We start from the raw sequence: 19,378 nt of genomic DNA, 5'->3' as shown, positions 1-19,378 counted from the left end.
AAAGGTTTTTTCTTGAATTTTTTTTGGAAAATTTTGGAAAAAAAATTTGATTTTTTTTTCGATTTTTAATTTTTCTGAATTATTTGATGATTTAGTCTCTAATCACCTCTCTTAACTGCTCAAGTGTGGATCACTCATTCCAAATCGCCTGACTTCCCGGCCGGTTACCCATCCTCTCACTCCCCTAGCCTGAGCACGCTTAACTTCGGAGTTCTATTCCCCCTACATTCCAAGTCTGCACTTGTTTTCCTGACAAATGTAAGCTGTCAATCCTATTAACCCTCAGCAGTTTAGCTTGAGCATTAGGTCACACGTTTCACCGTTTGAGTTTGAAACTATTATTCTAAAAAACAGTAATTATTTAGTAACACTAATATTTCTTGAATAAGTTTGACCATAATTTGACCAGATTTGACCAAAATTTAAAAAATTGAAATAATTATTTAGTCACACTAATATTCTTGAATAATTATGTAGTAACATTAATACTTCTTGAATAAGTAGTTTGACCAGATTTAACCAATTTTTTTAAAAAAAACTGAAATTTGACCATATTTTTTTGTTTTGGAATTTGAGGATTCTAAAAAATTGCAAACAGGTCGTAGGCGGTCTCCATCGGATGCGGATTTTCGTGCTGAATTTTTTGATATATTATACGTTTTTTCCGACATCGTATGAAAAAGTTATAGCCATTTTACATTTTCCCTACACTTTTTGCAAAACATGTCCAAATTTAAGTTTTTAAATTTTCCTAACTAGTAGATGTAGTAATATAACTACCTCTTGAAGGATTTTAGTTTTTGAAGTTTTTATCATTTTCTTTTGATATTTTCAGAACTGAAATGGCGACACACGGGGGGGGGGGGGAGGGGTAGAGTTTGAAAATTGCCCTATAGTGCCGGTTTGTGTCACAAACCGGTACTATAGGTCAGACCCCTTTAGTACCGGTTCGTGGCACAAACCAGTACTAAAGGTTAGCCCTTTAGTACCGGTTTGTGACACGAACCGGTACTAAAGGTGATCGTGGGGCCCCGGCCTGATGCCAGCCTGCCATCACCCCTTTAGTACCGGTTCGTGGCACGAACCGGTACTAAAGGTTCAACACGAACCGGCACTAATGGTACCATTAGTGCCGGCTCAAATTCAAACCGGCACTAATGTGCTTCACGTTTGACCCTTTTTCTACTAGTGTATGCATGACTCTAGAGCTGTTCAACATGGCAACCAAGTGTGCAAGAGCTAAGGAGGGGCATCTCTCCCTCCTCGAGCTCCCTACTGCCGACCCAGAGGAGAAGAAGGCCAAGGTCAAGGACATGAAGCGCAAGGGAGTAGTCGTACTCGCTGCAGAGCCGGACACAAAGCATGGACGAGACCACCCCAAGTCGTCCAAGGGCAGCCGTCCGTTTTGCGCCTTCCACAACGTGCACGGCCACAACACCAACGATTGTCAAGAGCTCAGGGCCATCCGAGTTGGACGCTTCGGTCGACGCCCCGAGCGCAACGAACGGGGCTACGACAGAGGAGGAGGACGGGGTGGAGGACGCTCGGACAACCGCGGCCCCCGCCAGGAGTGGCACGACCGGCCTCGTGAGGACCACTGGCAGGAGCAGCCTCGTGAGGGCACCTGGCGCGACCAGCCTCATGAGGACCGTCCTCAGGGCAATCCTGGCCTCCCTCTGTTGCCACCACCACCAAGAAGGAACTACGACCACCATTAGGATGAGGGGGATGGGGGCTTCCAGGAACAGCGTGCTATCGCCTGCATCTTGGGTGGAGCCTAGGCCCCAGCATCTCAGCGTATCTTCAGGCAGTTCTCTCGCGAGGTGAATGCAGCCCTGCCCGGGCTCGGGGCCATGCACCCGCTCAGGTGGTCCAAGTACGCCATCACCTTCAGCTCGGTGGACCATCTCAAATGCGCGGCGACCGGCTGCATCCTCCCGATGCTCTGCTCACTCGTCATCAGCAATGTCCAAATCACCAAGACCCTCATCGACGGTGGCGCGGGGCTCAATGTCCTGTCCGTTGAGACATTCGATAGCCTCGATGTGCCATACGATCAGCTTCAGCCCACCAGTGGGGGAGGGTGCGGGGGTCGACGGCGGCGGTGGAGCGGGGGGGAGGGTGCGGGGGGTGCTCGACGGCGAGGGGGGTCTGGCGAGGGGGATGGCGATCGAGATGGAGGGGTATCGAGATCGAGTGTCCTCATGAATATTCAATATTTTTTTCAAAATATCTAGCTGGTCCCAGGTTATTAATGGCGCACCACCCACAAATGCGCCATTAGTAACCCTGGTTACTAATGGCGCACCAGCTTGCGGTGCGCCATTAGTAGTTTTGCAAAAAAAAAAGTAGTCGCGCACTGTGTGGCAAGTGCGCCATTACTAGTTAAACTAGTAATGGCGCACTGTGCCCTGGTGCGCCATTAGTATTTTTGGAAGAAAAAAATTGTTACTAGTGGCGCACCAACTCATGGTGCGCCATTAGTATATAGTAGTGGCGCACCACATTTCTGGTGCGCCATTAGTGGCCATATCATCTATAGGCCTTTTCCTAGTAGTGATTATTGAATAACATATTGAAAAATTATTATGATTGGAATCTTCCTAAACCACCGCCTAAACCCACTCCAAAGAAGAGGGGTATCTTATTTCTCAGTCCTGAAGATATGCAATAGGTAAAGAATTGTATGAAGGAAAAAAGGTATTGAAGCTGAGGATGTTAAGAATTTACCACCTATTGAAGAAATACACGAACTTGACACACCACCACTGACGATTGCTTGTGGGCCGGACTGATGGGCTACTATGAAGCCGAACTAGGGCGTGGACCCGTGACAGGACAGAAGATCATTTAAGTCGTGGTGTGCCCTCAAAGTCAAGACTAGCGTGATCTTTCCTTAGTTATAACCGATCACATGTAAGCCTAACCCTACTGGTGTCTATATAAACCAGAGGGTTTTTTCTTTAGACTACTAGGAAAAGGGCTATAGATGAAATGGATACTAATGGCGCACCTGACATGTGGTGCGCCACTACTATATAGCAGTGGCGCACCATGTGCAGATGCACCATTAGTGTGGAAGACACTAATGGTGCACCAGACACATGGTGCGCCACTAGTAACATTTTTTTTTCATTTTTCCAAACATACTAATGGCGCATCCAGGCACAGTGCCCATTACTAGTTCTAACTAGTAATGGCGCACCAGCCACACAGTGCGCCACTACTGTATTTTTTTTATTCTTTTTTTTTGCAAAACTACTAATGGCGCACCGTGGCATAGTGCGCCATTACTAGTTTAAACTAGTAATGGCGCACTGTGCCACGGTGCGCCATTAGTATATATATATATATATATATATATATATATATATATATATATATATATATTTGCAAAACTACTAATGGCGCACCTGACGCTGGTGCGCCATTAGTAACGAGGGTTACTAATGGCGAATGAGTGGATGGTGCGCCATTAGTAACCTAGGACCAGCTAGATATTTTGGACAGCCACACCTACACACTCACTTTCCCCACTTCATTCCCTCCACCTCCTTCTCCAAGCTTGTGTCAGCTGCCTCCTCCTCCTCACCTCATTTGCACCATAGATTCATCAAAATTAAGTGGTTAAATTACCTTTTTTGATAGGTAAGTAAGGGGAAAGCTATCTTTATGATGTAGATCTACTTTTTTTTTCTCCCTAGCTTGCTCCAACAACAATGACATGCACTTTTTGTGGCCTAGCTAGATATATGTATGTTTGTGGTGTTGCATATGTTTGTGGTGTTGCATATATGTTTGTGTGTGCAGGTACCGGTATTTGAAATGCGATAGTTGCCAATATTTTGCCGGAATGTTGATTCATTTCCGTTTCGGCGAGAATTTTGGCACTATGCATTCTTTTTGGTCCTATTTTTAGGGAAAGGCATGCCAAATTTATTCTTGGTTCTAAAATATCGTTTTTCTCTACCCCCCAGGCGACCATAGTCCGCACGATGACCGAAGGCATCATGAATAGGTTTTTGAGCTCTGCGAAGGCCGGGATGCTTCAAAAGAATGAGACGGAGATAAGATGTCCGTGTCGAAGATGCAAGCTGAAGAGCCTTATTGCGGACCCGGATTCCGGGCAGGTGCGGGACCACCTGCTCTTGCGTGGTTTCATGGATGGCTATCGGTGGCAAGGTGATGAAGATGACTATGAAGTCGTCCATGGGGGTCGGGCAAGAAATGAGGAAGGGCAGCAAGACAACCACCGCGGCTCGGGCGGGCGAGAAGACGAAGAATCTTCAGGACATGATCACGACGGTGATGTTGTACACAGTCATCATGTAGAAGATGCCGGACATGATGATGAGGAAGATGCCGGAGCAGACGAAGGGCATGATCATGAAGATGAAGATGCCGACGGAGCAGACGATGATGGACCATCAATGGGCTGGGTGCAGGACCCTCATATTCAAGAGCTACTTCTCAAGCAGACGGATAACGCAAGAGCTGCCGCCCGAGAGAAAGCCAAGCTGGATCAACTGGAGATAGACGTGGTTACTCCATTGTATGAAGGATGCAGGCCCGAGGATACCTGCCTGAAAGTAATGCTCATGGCTCTGGAGATGAAGGTAAAACACAAAATGACGGACGCATGCTTCGACGAGAACATGTCATTCCGGCACGAATGTCTTCCCAAGGGTAACAAGTGCCCGACCAGTTTCGAGGAGACGAAGAAAATCGTGTGTCCTCTGGATTTACTGCACGTGAAATACCATGTGTTCATTCTTGATAACCCACAAGTATAGGGGATCGCAACAGTTTTCGATAAGTAAGAGTGTCGAACCCAACGAGGAGCTAAAGGTAGAACAAATATTCCCTCAAGTTCTATCGACCATCGATACAACTCTACGCACGCTTGACGTTCGCTTTACCTAGAACAAGTATGAAACTAGAAGTACTTTGTACGTGTTGTTGGATAGGTTTGCAAGATAATAAAGAGTACGTAAATAAAAATTAGGGGCTGTTTAAGTAAAGAAACAATAAAGTAAATATAGCGAGTGTGGAGAAGTGGTGGTAGGAGTTGCGAAATTGCCCCTGAAGTAATTGACTACTTTTCTAGACCGATAACAAGTATTATGTGGGAGGCCACTTCTAGCATGCCATCCCTTACTTGGAATTCTATGCACTTATGATTGGAACTATTAGCAAGCATCCGCAACTACTAATGTTCATTAAGGTAAAACCCAACCATAGCATTAAGATATATTGGTCCCCTTTCAATCCCGTATGCATCAATTTCTATGCTAGGTTGAAGATTCTGTCACTCTTGCCCTCCAATACATAGTCCTATCAACGTACAACTAACCCTAGGGAGTGATCCACGCGCGCAATCATATGATGGGCACCAAAGGACAGCAACATAACCAAAAGAAAATTAAATCAATCATAGAAATTCATCAACCGCCGATAGGACAACGAAAATCTACTCAGACATCATAGGATGGCAACACATCATTGGATAATAATATGAAGCATAAAGCACCATGTTCAGGTAGAGGGTGCAGCGGGTTGCGGGAGAGTGGACGTTGTAGATAGAGGGGGAAGGTGATGGAGATGTTGGTGAAGATGGCGGAGGTGTTGGTGAAGATCGCGGTGATGATGATGATGGCCACGGTGGCGTTCCGGCGCCACCGGAGGAGAGGGGGAGAGGGGCCCCCTTCTTCCTCTTCTTCCTCGACCTCCTCCCTAGATGGGAGAAGGGTTTCCCCTCTGGTCCTTGGCCTCCATGGCATGGGAGGGGCGAGAGCCCCTCCGAGATTGGATCTATCTCTCTGTTTCTCTATGGTTCTACATTCTGTGTTGGCTCTGTTTCACCGTTTCGTATATATATATATATATATATATATATATATATATATATATATATATATATATGGAGATCCGTAACTCCGATTTGCCTGAAACCTTCGCCGTGATTTTTTCCCGAATATTAGCTTTCTTGCGGCAAAAGAAGAGCGTCAACCGCCTTATGGTGGGCTCACGAGGGTAGGGGGTGCGCCCTAAGGGGGGCCCCCCCTGCCTTGTGACCACCTCGGGCACTGATTCGCGTTGATTTTCCTTCCGAATTTTCCATATTTTCCAAAAATAAGCTCCGTCCATTTTTATCCCGTTCGGACTCCGTTTGATATGGATATTCTGCGGAAAAAAAACATGCAACAGACAGGAACTGGCACTGGGCACTGGATCAATATGTTAGTCCCAAAAATAATATAAAAAGTTGCCAAAAAGTATATGAAAGTTGAATAATATTGGCATGGAACAATCAAAAATTATAGATACGACGGAGACGTATCAGCATCCCCAAGCTTAATTCCTGCTCGTCCTCGAGTACGTAAATGATAAAAAGATAATTTTTGATGTGGAATGCTACCTAGCATAATCTTGATCATATGTCTAATCATGGCATGAATATTAAGACACGAGTGATTCAAATCAATAATCTATCTTTTGACATAAAGACAATAATATTTCAAGCATACCAACCAAGCAATTATGTCTTATTGAAATAACATAGCCAAAGAAAGCTCATCCCTAAAAAATCATACAGTCTAGCTATGCTCCATCTTCACCACACAAAATATTTACATCATGCACAACCCCGATGACAAGCCAAGCAATTGTTTCATACTTTGGACGTTCTCAAACCTTTTCAACTTTCACGCAATACATGAGCGTGAGCCATGGACATAGCACTTTAGGTGGAATAGAATGTGATGGTGGAGAAGACAAAAAGGAGAAGATAGTCTCACATCAACTAGGCGTATCAACGGGCTATGGAGATGCCCATCAATAGATATCAATGTGAGTGAGTAGGGATTTCCATGCAACGGATGCACTAGAGCTATAAGTGTATGAAAGATCCAACTGAAACTAAGTGGGTGTGCATCCAACTTGCTTGCTCATGAAGACCTCGGGCATTTGAGGAAGCCCATCATCGGAATATACAAGCCAAGTTCTATAATGAAAATTCCCACTAGTATATGAAAGTGATAACTCAAGAGACTCTCTATATGAAGAACATGGTGCTACTTTGAAGCACAAGTGTGGAAAAAGGATAGTAGCACTGCCCCTTCTCTCTTTTTCTCTCGTATTTTTTTTGTTTTTTTCCTTTTTTCTCTTTTTTTGGGCCTTCTCTTTTTTTGGCCTTTCTCTTTTTTATTTACTATTATTATTATTATTATTATTATTATTATTATTATTATTATTATTATTATTATTATTATTATTTTGTCCGGAGTCTCATCCCGACTTGTGGGGGAATCATAGTCTCCATCATCCTTTCCTCACTGGGGCAATGCTCTAATAGTGATGATCATCACACTTTTATTTACTTACAACTCGATATTACAACTCGATATCTAGAACAAGGATATGAATCTATATGAATGCCTCCGGCGGTGTACCGGGATGTGCAATGATCTAGCGTAGCAATGACATCAAAAAACGGACAAGCCATGAAAACATCATGCTAGCTATCTTATGATCATGCAAAGCAATATGACAATAAATGCTCAAGTCATGTATATGATGATGATGGAAGTTGCATGGCAATATATCTCGGAAAGGCTATGGAAATGCCATGATAGGTAGGTATGGTGGCTGTTTTGAGGAAGGTATATGGTGGGTTTAAGGTACCGATGAAAGTTGCGCAATACTAGAGAGGCTAGCAATGGTGGAAGGGTGAGAGTGAGTATAATCCATGGACTCAACATTAGTCATAAAGAACTCATATACTTATTGCAAAAATCTATTAGTCATTGAAACAAAGTACTACACGCATGCTCCTAGGGGGATAGATTGGTAGGAAAAGACCATCGCTCGTCCCCGACCGCCACTCATAAGGAAGGCAATCAATAAACACTTCATGCTCCGACTTCGTTACATAACGGTTCACCATACGTGCATGCTACGGGACTTGCAAACCTCAACACAAGTATTTCTCAATTTCACAATTACTCGACTAGCATGACTCTAATATCACCATCTTTATATCGCTAAACTATTGCAAGGAATCAAACATATCATATTCAGCGATCTACAAGTTTATGTAGGATTTTATGACTAACCATGTGAATGACCAGTTCCTGTCATCTCTCTAAATAGATATAAGTGAAGCACGAGAGTTTAATTCTTTCTACAAAAGATATGCCCGTGCTCTAAAAAATATAAGTGAAGCAAAAGAGCATTCTACAAATGGTGGTTGTCTAAGTGAAGAGAAACAAGCAATCCAAACTTCAAATGATATAAGTGAAGCACATGAAGCATTCTATAATGCCATACTCAAAAGTTATAAGTGAAGTGCAATGATAATTCTATAAATCAACCAAGGACTATCTCATACCAGCATGGTGCATAAAAGAAAGATGAAAACTAAAGCAAAGACGCTCCAAGATTGCACATATCGCATGAATGAAACGAATCCAAAAACATACCGATACTTGTTGAAGAAAGAGGGGATGCCTCCCCAGCATCCCCAAGCTTAGACACTTGAGTCTCCTTGAATATTTACTTGGGGTGCCTCGGGCATCCCCAATCTTGAGCTCTTTCCTCTCTTCCTTCTTCTCACATCGAGACCTTCTCAATCATCGAACACTTCATCCAAACAAAACTTCAACAGAAAACTCGATAAGATCCGTTAGTATAATAAAGCAAATCACTACTCTAAGTACTGTTGCAAACCAATTCATATTTTGTTTTTGCATTGTGTCTACTGTAATATAACTTTTTCATGGCTTAATCCACTGATATAAATTGATAGTTTCATCAAAACAAGCAAACTATGCATCAAAAACAGAATCTGTCTAAAACAGAACAGTCTGAAACAATCTGAACATTCACCATACTTCTGATACTTGAAAACTTCTACCAAAATTAGGAACAATAAACAATTTGTATAGGAATACAGTGCAAAAAGAATCAGAACCATTTGACATTCCAGCTAAAAATGTAAAATCGCGCACTACAGCCAAAGTTTCTGTCCTGCACCGTACAATCCATCAAGCAAATGTAAACATCCTAAAGGCAAACCTTGGCACATTATTTTTATAATACAATGGAATTGTACAAGGGGATAATTATTTTTCTTGAAAAGTTTCTGTAATCAAGATTCACAAAGTTGCCGTGAGCATGAACAAAGGTCAAGGAGCTCTCCCACTTCAATAGTGCTTGTCTTTCTCACTTTCACTTTCCTTTTTGAAAAAGTTTTGGGTTCCCCTCTTTATTTTTGTTGTTTTTGAACTATATGAAAGCACTCAACATAAATAAATGACTCTCTCAAACTTCCGGCTTGTCTCCCTGGTAGAGCTTTCTTTAAAGCCATTAAGCTAGGCATATAGTGCTCAAGTAGTGAATCCACCCGGATCCCAAGGTATATCAAAACCAATTTTAATTAGCAATGATTTGTAATTTAGTAGTGAGCACAAAGTAACATGTATCATGTAACAACAAAGTCTAACTCTCTTCCTATGCATCGGCATGTCATAAAAGAACAATTCATGCACACATAGTAAAGGCCAATGCATAGTATAAATAGTTTCTTGCAATTTTATCATGTTGGAAACATAGAGAGGTGGAGATATAGTTCCTCTCTCATAATAATTGCAAGTAGGAGCAGCAAGCACATGCATATTATATTTATCTAAATCATCATGTGCAACGGTAAAAGGCAACCCATCAATATAATCCTTAATAAGTGCAAACTTCTCCGATATAGTATAATCGGGAGAATTCAAGAAGATAATAGGACTATCATGCGTGGGTGCAATATCAACCATTTCATCTTTAACATAAGGAACTATAGCAAGTTCATCTCCATAAGCATAATTGATATTGGCATCTTGGCCACAAGCATCATCAAAAAGGGATAATTCAAAAGAATCATAGGGATCATAACAGTCATCATAGCAATCGTCCTTCGGTAAGCACGAAGGGGAATTAAACAATGTATGAGTTGAAGAGTTACTCTCATTAGAAGGTGGGCACGGGTGATCAATCTGCTCTTCCTCCTTTTGTTCTTCGCTCTCCTCCTCATCTTTTTCATCCAATGAGCTCACAGTGTCATCAACTTCTTCTTCCATAGATTCCTGCAAAATATTAGTCTCTTCTTGGACAGCGGAGACTTTCTTAATAAGTGCATTAATTTCATACTTGTATTCATAATTCTCATAGCAATATTTTAGGATAGCTAAATTTTCAGATCTATAACAAGCATCATCAATATCATCAAACTCTTTAAACATAGATTCAATTTCATTAGCACCCATAAAAGCAACAAATTCTTATATTTGTTCCACATCATAGTAATCATATATACCTCTAGCATAAGAAGCCAAGGTTTCATTATCATTAAATTTGCATGAAAAGGGGAGGTGTGGAGAATTCATCCTAGAGCAACAAGTATAATCATATTCCACGCATAGTTGTCTAGCATACCACTTCAATATATGAATTTGATCCCATAATAGTTTCCCTTTTTGTGTCAAGCGGTAATCCCTAAAGTATTCACGTTGATCCAACGTTACTCCCACTACATAATTGAATGGGGTTTTCTCAGGATTATTTAAGTAGTACATAATATCTTTCACATAACCAGCATCGAGGGTTTTAGGAGGTTCCCCATCTCCATGAGTAGCAAGTACACCTAATTTTTTTGGTATTTCGTGTTCCATATCCATAACTAAAGATAAAGAACAACTAAGAACAGAAAATAAAAATTACTTAGTGATAAAGCAAACAAGCACACACGAGAATATTCACCCCACGCTATTGCTCCCCGGCAACGGTGCCAGAAAAAGGTCTTGATAACCCACGAGTATAGGGGATCATAACATTTTTCGATAAGTAAGAGTGTCGAACCCAACAAGGAGCTAAAGGTAGAACAAATATTCCCTCAAGTTCTGTCGACCACCGATACAACTCTGCGCATGCTTGACGTTCGCTTTACCTAGAACAAGTATGAAACTAGAAGTACTTTGTAGGTGTTGTTGGATAGGTTTGCAAGATAATAAAGAGTACGTAAATAAAAAGTAGGGGTGTTTAAGTAAAGAAACAATAAAGTAAATATAGCGAGTGTGGAAAAGTGGTGATAGGAGTTGCGAAATTGCCCCTTAAGCAATTGACTACTTTACTAGACCGATAGCAAGTATTATGTGGGAGATGCCACTGCTAGCATGTCATCCCTTACTTGGAATTCTATGCACTTATGATTGGAACTATTAGCAAGCATCCGCAACTACTAATGTTCATTAAGGTAAAACCCAACCATAGCATTAAGATATATTGGTCCCCCTTCAATCCCGTATGCATCAATTTCTATGCTAGGTTGAAGCTTCTGTCACTCTTGCCCTCCAATACATAGTCCTATCAACATACAACTAACCCTAGGGTGTGATCCACACACGCAATCATATGATGGGCACCAAAGGATAGCAACATAACCACAAGCAAATTAAATCAATCATAGCAATTCATCAACCACCGATAGGACAACGAAAATCTACTCAGACATCATAGGATGGCAACACATCATTGGATAATAATATGAAGCATAAAGCACCATGTTCAAGTAGAGGATACAGCGGGTTGCAGGAGAGTGGACGCTGTAGATAGAGGGGGGAAGGTGATGGAGATGTTGGTGAAGATGGTGGAGGTGTTGGTGAAGATCGCGGTGATGATGATGATGGCCACGGCGGCGTTCCGGTGCCACCGGAGGAGAGGGTGAGAGGGCCCCCTTCTTCCTCTTCTTCCTTGACCTCCTCCCTAGATGGGAGAAGGGTTTCCCCTCTGGTCCTTGGCCTCCATGGCACAGGAGGGGCGAGAGCCCCTCCGAGATTGGATCTATCTCTCTGTTTCTCTCTGGTTATGCGTTCTGTTCTGGCTCTGTTTCACCGCTTCGTATATATATGGAGATCCGTAACTCCGATTGGCCTGAAAGCTTCACCGTGATTTTTTTCCGAATATTAGCTTTCTTCCGGCAAAATAAGAGCGTCAAACGCCTTACGGTGGGCTCACGAGGGTAGGGGGCATGTCCTAAGGGGGGGCGCCCCCTGCCTCGTGACCACCTCGGGCACTGGTTCGTGTTGATTTTCCTTCTGAATTTTCCATATTTTCCAAAAATAAGTTCCCTCCGTTTTTATCCCATTTGGACTCCGTTTGATATGGATATTCTGCGAAACCAAAAACATGCAACAGACAAGAACTGGCACTTGATCAATATGTTAGTCCCAAAAATAATATAAAAAGTTGCCAAAAAGTATATGAAAGTTGAATAATATTGGCATGGAACAATCAAAAATTATAGATACAACGGAGACGTATCATGCATGAACAATTGCATCATTTGTCGGGACGAGCACGCGGAGTCTACCATATGTCCGTTGTGTGGCGTCACTCGATACAAGAAGAGGAAGAAAGCTCCTCGAAAATTGGTGTGGTACTTTCCGATCACTCCTCGTCTGCAGCGGTATTTCGCGGACCCTAAGGTAGCAAAGCTCCTGCGTTGGCACGCAGATAGGGAGGATAAGAAGCGATAAGATGACGCAAATGATCCAAAGATAAATAAAAAAGACAAAATGCTGAGTCACCCTAAGGATGGGAGCTAGTGGCAAGCGTTGAACTTCGAACACCCAGAATTTGGGAAGGATCCAAGGAACATCGAGCTGGGCGCGAGCACCGATGGAGTCAATCCATTTGGCAGCCAGAGAAGCACACATAGCACCTGGCCTGTGTTTGTGTGGATGTACAACCTTCCCCCCTGGTTGTGCATGAAGAGGAAGTACATTCACATGAGTATCCTAATTGAAGGGCCGAAACAACCAGGGAACGACATCAATCTGTATCTGGGGCTGCTGAAAGGAGCTAGACACGCTATGGAAAATGCCAGCCAATACGTGGGACGCCGCAGAGAAAGAATATTTCCCTATGAGAGCCGCACTGCTCACGACGGTGCACGACTATCTCAGTTACGGATATCTCACGGGGCAGGTGGTCCACGGATTTTCTGGATGCATCAGGTGCATGGATGACACAAAGTATCGCCAGCAAGATAGAGATCCCGGGTCTTCGAAAACCATGTTCATGGGACATCGAAGGTGGCTTCATGACGATGACTCGTGGAGGAAACACAAGGATCTGTTCGATGGTGAAACCGAACCCCGAAGACGCTCGCGTACGAGGAGCGGCGAGGAAATAGACGAGCTGTTGAAAAATTGGAAAGATTGCCCACTACCGAGAAAGAAGCAAAAGGCACCAGAGCCGGGAAAGAAGCGAAAGGCGCCAGAGCTGCTGCTGAAGGTATGGAAAATGAGGTCTGTTTTATGGGACTTGTCATACTGGAAGATCCACCGTGTGCCTCACAGCCTTGATGTCATGCATATCACGAAGAACGTGTGTGAGAGTCTGCTAGGTAACATACTCAACAAGCCAGAGAGGACCAATGATGGGCCGAAAGCAAGGGCAGACTTGAAATCAATGGGCATCAGGGAGGAGCTTCACGCTAATGATGATGATGATGATGATGATGATGTGGCGAAGCAGGACATGGAAAGTCGTCTCAAAGGCAAAAAGTCCAAGAAGACCGGAAATGACTACCCTCCCGCATGCTTCACTCTAAGTCAGGAGGAGATCGATCAGTTTTTCACCTGCCTCATAGGATTAAAACTTCCTTATGGTTACGCGGGGAAGATAAGCAGATACCTAGACCCAGTGAAGAAGAAGTTCAGTGGGATGAAGTCTCACGACTGTCACGTGTTGATGACGCAGATACTTCCAGTTGCAATCCATGGGATCATGGACGCATACGTCCGTGAAATGCTATTTGGCCTATGCAACTTTTTCAACGTCATCTCTCGGAAGTCGGCTGGCGTGAGGCAACTCAGAAGGCTACATGAAGAGATCGTGGTGATACTATGCGAGCTTGAGATGTACTTCCCTCCCGCATTCTTTGACATTATGGTGCATCTGCTGGTCCATATCGCGGAGGATATCATCCAACTCGGGGCGACGTTCCTGCACAGCATGATGTCGTTCGAAAGATGAATGGTGTCATCAAAGGATACGTTCGCAACATGTCATGTCCAGAGGGAAGCATAGCCAGGGCCTTTCTGACTGAAGAGTGCATCTCCTACTACACGAATTATCTAGGCATCGAGAACCCCGTTGGTCTCCCCGTCAACAGGCACCTCGGCAGGCTAGCTGGATGCGGTCACCGTGAGGGTCGCCGCGAAATGCATGTAGATTTCGAGGGTCGACTCGCTGACTTTGAAAGAGCAAACTTAGTCGTGCTACAACACATAGACGTGGTCGATCCTTGGGTGGTAGAGCACAAAACCTTTATTGAGAAGACATACAATGACCGAGGCCAACAGAGGGCGGACGGAGATATAATCAAAGAGCACAACTCATGTTTCACGCGTTGGTTCAAGCAGAAGCTTCTGTCGTACCCTTTACATGAGGATTCTTCCACGGAAGAACAACTCATATTCGCCTTGTCACAGGGCGTCGAGCACAACCTGATGACCTATGAGGCGTATGATATCAATGGCTACACATTCTACACCGAGGACAAGGACATGAAGAGCGATGGTTATCAGAACTCCGGGGTAACGATGGAATCCTACACCGGTAACGACAAGGACAGATACTATGGAAGGATCGAGGAGATCTGGGAGCTGAGCTACGCTGGAGAGAAGGTCCCGATGTTCCGGTCAGATGGGCCAAGAGCGTCCTAAAAGAAGACCGGTATTTCACCACCATGGTTATACCCGAAGCCAAATCCAAGACCGCGGGCGCAAACGTCACCGTGAAAAATGAGCCATGGGTACTGGCTTCCCAAGTGGACCAATGCTTCTTCATTACCAACCCATCAAAGCCCAGTCGTGTTGTCGTGAGGAGAGGCAAAAGGAAGATCGTCAGAATGGATGGAGTAGCCAATGAGCAAGACTTCGACAAGTATGGCGACTCGAAGATCGAACATGCCAACGACGATGAAGTAGCAGCATACACCACAAGAAGAAGCAGGACCACCCTACCTAAAGGACACCCGTTCCACAGAAGAACTCCATTTGCGAAAAAGAAGGGCAAGAAGATTGTGAACAGATAGCTAGCTAAGATCGATTGTATTTAAATCGTTGCCTTCATTTCTCGATTGTATTTCATGGGCACTTTTTGATATCATGAATATTTTTAAATTTCATGGACACTCGATCTCGATCCCCCTCCATCTCAATCGCTATCCCACCTCGCCAAATCCGGTCCCCCTCGCCGCCGAGCACCCCCCACACCCTCTCCCCCGCTCCACCGGTCGCCGCCGTCGACCCCCCGCACCCTCCCCCGCTCCATCGCCGCTGCCGACCCCCGCACCCTCTCCCCCGCTCCACCGGTCGCCGCCGCCGACCCCCCGCACCCTCCCCCTCTCCACCGCCGCCGCTGACCCACCGTACCCCTCCCCCGCTCCACTGCCGTCGATGACCCCCCGCACCCTCCCTGACCCGCTCCACCGTCACAAATGAATGCAACTAAAATTGCAAAAAAAAAAATTTGATTATATTTTCAAATAACAAATTTGATGATATTTTCAAATAATAAATTTGATGATATTTTTTAAAAAATATTATTGTTTTTATTAAAAATTATTACTGTTTCATATTCATATTCATTTTCTAAAAAAAATATTAGATGCAACAAAAAAAATTACTTATGGCGCACCTCTGGCTGGTGCGCCATTGCTATATATAAAAAAAGATTACTAATGGTGCACCTCTGGCTAGTGCCCAATTGCTATATAAAAAACGATTACTAATGGCGCACCGACCGTGGGTGCTCCATTTCTATCTAAAAAACATACTAATGGGGCACCGCCGCAGGGTGCGCCATTAGTAAGCTTCCCCCCACACTAAATCCCCAATCTCTCACATATCTCTCTAATCTCTCCCCCTGCCTCATCTCACCCGCGCCCGACCAACACCGACCACCACCGCCCCCTTGCTCGTCGTCCCGGGCCGTGCTCGCTGCCCCCCGTGCTCGCCGTCCCCAAGCCGAGCGCCGCCTCCCTCACCGTCCCCCCTCCACCCGCGTCCGGGTTCGCCACCTCGCATCTGGCCTCCCTCGCGCTCTGCGGCTTCCTCATCTTCCTCAACGTCTTCGCCTTCCTCCTCGCCGTCGGTGCCGAGCAGCGACGCAGCACCGTACAACCCCCCCGACCCTCCCACCCTCCTCCTCCCTTCCCCCCTGCCTGCGCTGGGGCTGACGGCCCCTTCTCTGTCACGCAGGGCAAGGTGGTGCCGGACGAGTACGACGAGCGCTCGTATTGCCTCTACGACACCGACGCCTCCACCGTCTATGGCGTCTGCGCCTTCTTGGTGCTCCTCCTCACGCAGCTGCTGGTCTTCGGCGTCACCCGCTGCCTCTGCTTCGCCGTCTTCGCCGTCTCCTGGTGCGCCTCGCTCAAACCCTAGATCGATCTTGTTCAATCTCAAGAGCACATTTGATCTGTCCAGTCTGATTCGACAGTATTCAGAGTTCAGTGCAAGCACTAAATTCAGTACTAGGTTTTTTTTCCTACGCTTCTCTGCATCATCAGTTCATTAGTAAATTCAGTACTAGGTTTTAATTTTCACCTGGAAACAAAATTCATTAGTAATGTATGGATGTTTTGTTAGTACTAGGTGATTGAATATCTCTAGAGATGATTCATGACATCTTCAATGACAGTGGCCATGTATCATTAGAATATGAAAGCTGAGAGTTGCCGCAGGAACCATGACAAATATGCTAAAAAAGCTCCCCAAAATGTTCTTTTCTTTGAATAACTTGATACTGATTATCTCTACCAACTATAATCTCTGGTGGTATTTGATACAGTTGGTCCATCTTACAACACTGGGACAACATATTTTTTGAAGCAGACAACTCCATTTTTTCTTTTTAATTGGATCTTATTTGGCGGATACCTTGGGCTACAAAAAGGAAAAGAGAGATGTGCTCTGACAGTTGGTGCAGTGTCAGTGAATCATCTCTAGAGAAATTCATGGCTAAAAACAGGCATAATCATGGGCTAGTATCATTAGCTAGCTGGCTGGGTGGCCAGTTTAATTTGGGAGGCCATTGATTGTGTGTGTCAATGGAGCCAGCCAGCCAGCCATCTCTGCATCATCATCAACACTTTTTTCCTGCCCTGCTTCCACCTTTCATACTAGTTTTGGAGGCACATGTTATAATGGTGGTCAGATTGCAATTGATAGCTGCAGCTCCTACTGTATGTATGTGTATCTTGCCTTCTTAACGGAATGGTGTCATCATCAGAACGAAGCTGCTGCAATGCATACCTTTTTTTACAAGTGCATCTGCACCTCTTGATCATTCAGAGTTATCATAAATATATTTCCAAGGTTTTTTTTCATTTCACTGTAGAGTCTTTGCTTCTGGACTCAATGCACATGCTCCATGAAAGTAAATTGCCATGGTCCAAATGTAGCAGAAGTTTCAAGTAGTGTTTTGTTTCTGTGTTTGAATAGGCAGCAAACTTTCTATTCTTTCTATGTTTGTTCAGACTTGCTAAACTATTGATTATTTTTTGTTGGGTGACCTATTAGATCTGGAATGGAAGCTCACATAAGTTGAGCTGATTTTTGTCCATATGAAAGCAGAGGACCATATGGTCTGTGGCCTTTTCATGCATATGAAAGTAGACGCACATTGTGGTGCTAGTTTGCTGGTTTTGTCTCCGACCTTTGCGTCGTGATGGTTTTGCAGGTACCCCGAGAGGCCCTTGAGTTTGCCGGAATGTTGATTAACTTCCGCTCCGGCAAATTCGGGTACTCCATATGTCCTAACTTTAGCAAAGGTCATGCTGAAATTTTCCGTGAATTTTAGCATGACTTTGCTAAAAATCGAACATACGGGGTACTTGCTACTAATGCATGGGTCGGGGTATCTTAGTACTTAATTAAGTAGGATCAACTGCCCCTTTATTCTTGCTGCATTAAACCATAGGTGGCAATAGAGCCAAGTGATTAGGCCCAACTTAGAGTCGACAAACCCTAAATGATGAAACCTTGGCTTTTAGGGTGCCTCGGTGTCGATGAGAACCTAAATGATGTACGCTTAGGCTTTTAGGGTGCCTCGGCATCGATAAACCTTAAATGATAAAAGCTTAGCTTTTAGGATGCCTCGGTGTCGACAAACCCTAAATGATGAGACCATGATCTTGTTCCTTGACAATAACCAACTTTTTGACCAAACTTTTTTCCTATTTAGAGCGAAACATGGCCCACAACGATGAGGCCGGCTGTTCGGGCGGCAAGCAATTCTAGGAGCTGTCCCAGGAGTTGGAGGAAGAACCTCACCGCTATGAGGACGCCGCGGAAGACACCGATCCTGACTACACAACCCCTAGTGGCGTCGGGGATGACACCACTGATGGTGCCGCCGAGGATGCCACCACTGATGATGGCGGCGCACACACAGATGGCAGCCAACCGAAGAGGCAACGGAAGGACCGGTGCCCAAGCGTGCTCGGCACCGTCAAGGAGGAATTTACTAAAGTGAACTACGACGGGCATCCGATGGCGCCCAAAGAAGTAGTCAAGGGGTACTCGGTTCAGCTCGGGTGCATTCTCTAGAGCACCGTCTCGATCAACACCGAGAACCTAAGGCATAAGGACCGAGGGAATTTGCGCAGCCTCCTCTTCACGAAGTTGCACGAACGATACAAGTTCCCCGCTGAGTTTGCAAACACATGCCTCTCAGGGAATAAAGTAAACAGTGCTGCCCTCACGAGGATGAGCACGGCCCTATCTACTTGGAGAAGCACGGTGAAGGCAATGATTGAAAAAGGTGATAGTTATGAGAAGATCAAGGCGAAATATCCTTTGATGAGCGAAGATGACTACAAGGAGTTCAAGATCAAGTGCGAGAGCAGCGCAACCTCCGAACCAAGTCAGTGGGGGAAAGAAATGCGGCAGTTGAACTTAGGGGTCCACCAACTCGGTCCCGACAGTTATAGAGTGGTGGAGCCTATATGGGACAAGGAGGATGCAGAGCGTGCCAAGCAAGGCCTACCGCCCTACTTCGAGAAATACCGTGACAAGCAGACCAAGAACTTTCTCAGGGCCCGGTACAAGGAGGACCCGGTAACAAAGGAGCTTACCACGGATCCGAAGACCAGGGCGCTTGAGCTTGTTCTGGTAAGGAATACACCCTCGCGTAATTAGCTCCATATGGTTGCATTCTAATTAATCCCCAATATTTCTAAATGGTTCATGTTCCTTCCGCGGGACAAAGAAAGCAGTAGCGCGGAGTCGTCTCAGAGCTCCCCTTTCGACACCCCTTTAAA

This window comes from Triticum aestivum, chromosome 2A (genome assembly GCF_018294505.1).
Source record: "Triticum aestivum cultivar Chinese Spring chromosome 2A, IWGSC CS RefSeq v2.1, whole genome shotgun sequence".
In the NCBI taxonomy this organism is placed as follows: Eukaryota; Viridiplantae; Streptophyta; class Magnoliopsida; order Poales; family Poaceae; genus Triticum; species Triticum aestivum.
Note: the sequence above shows the minus strand (reverse complement) of the source record.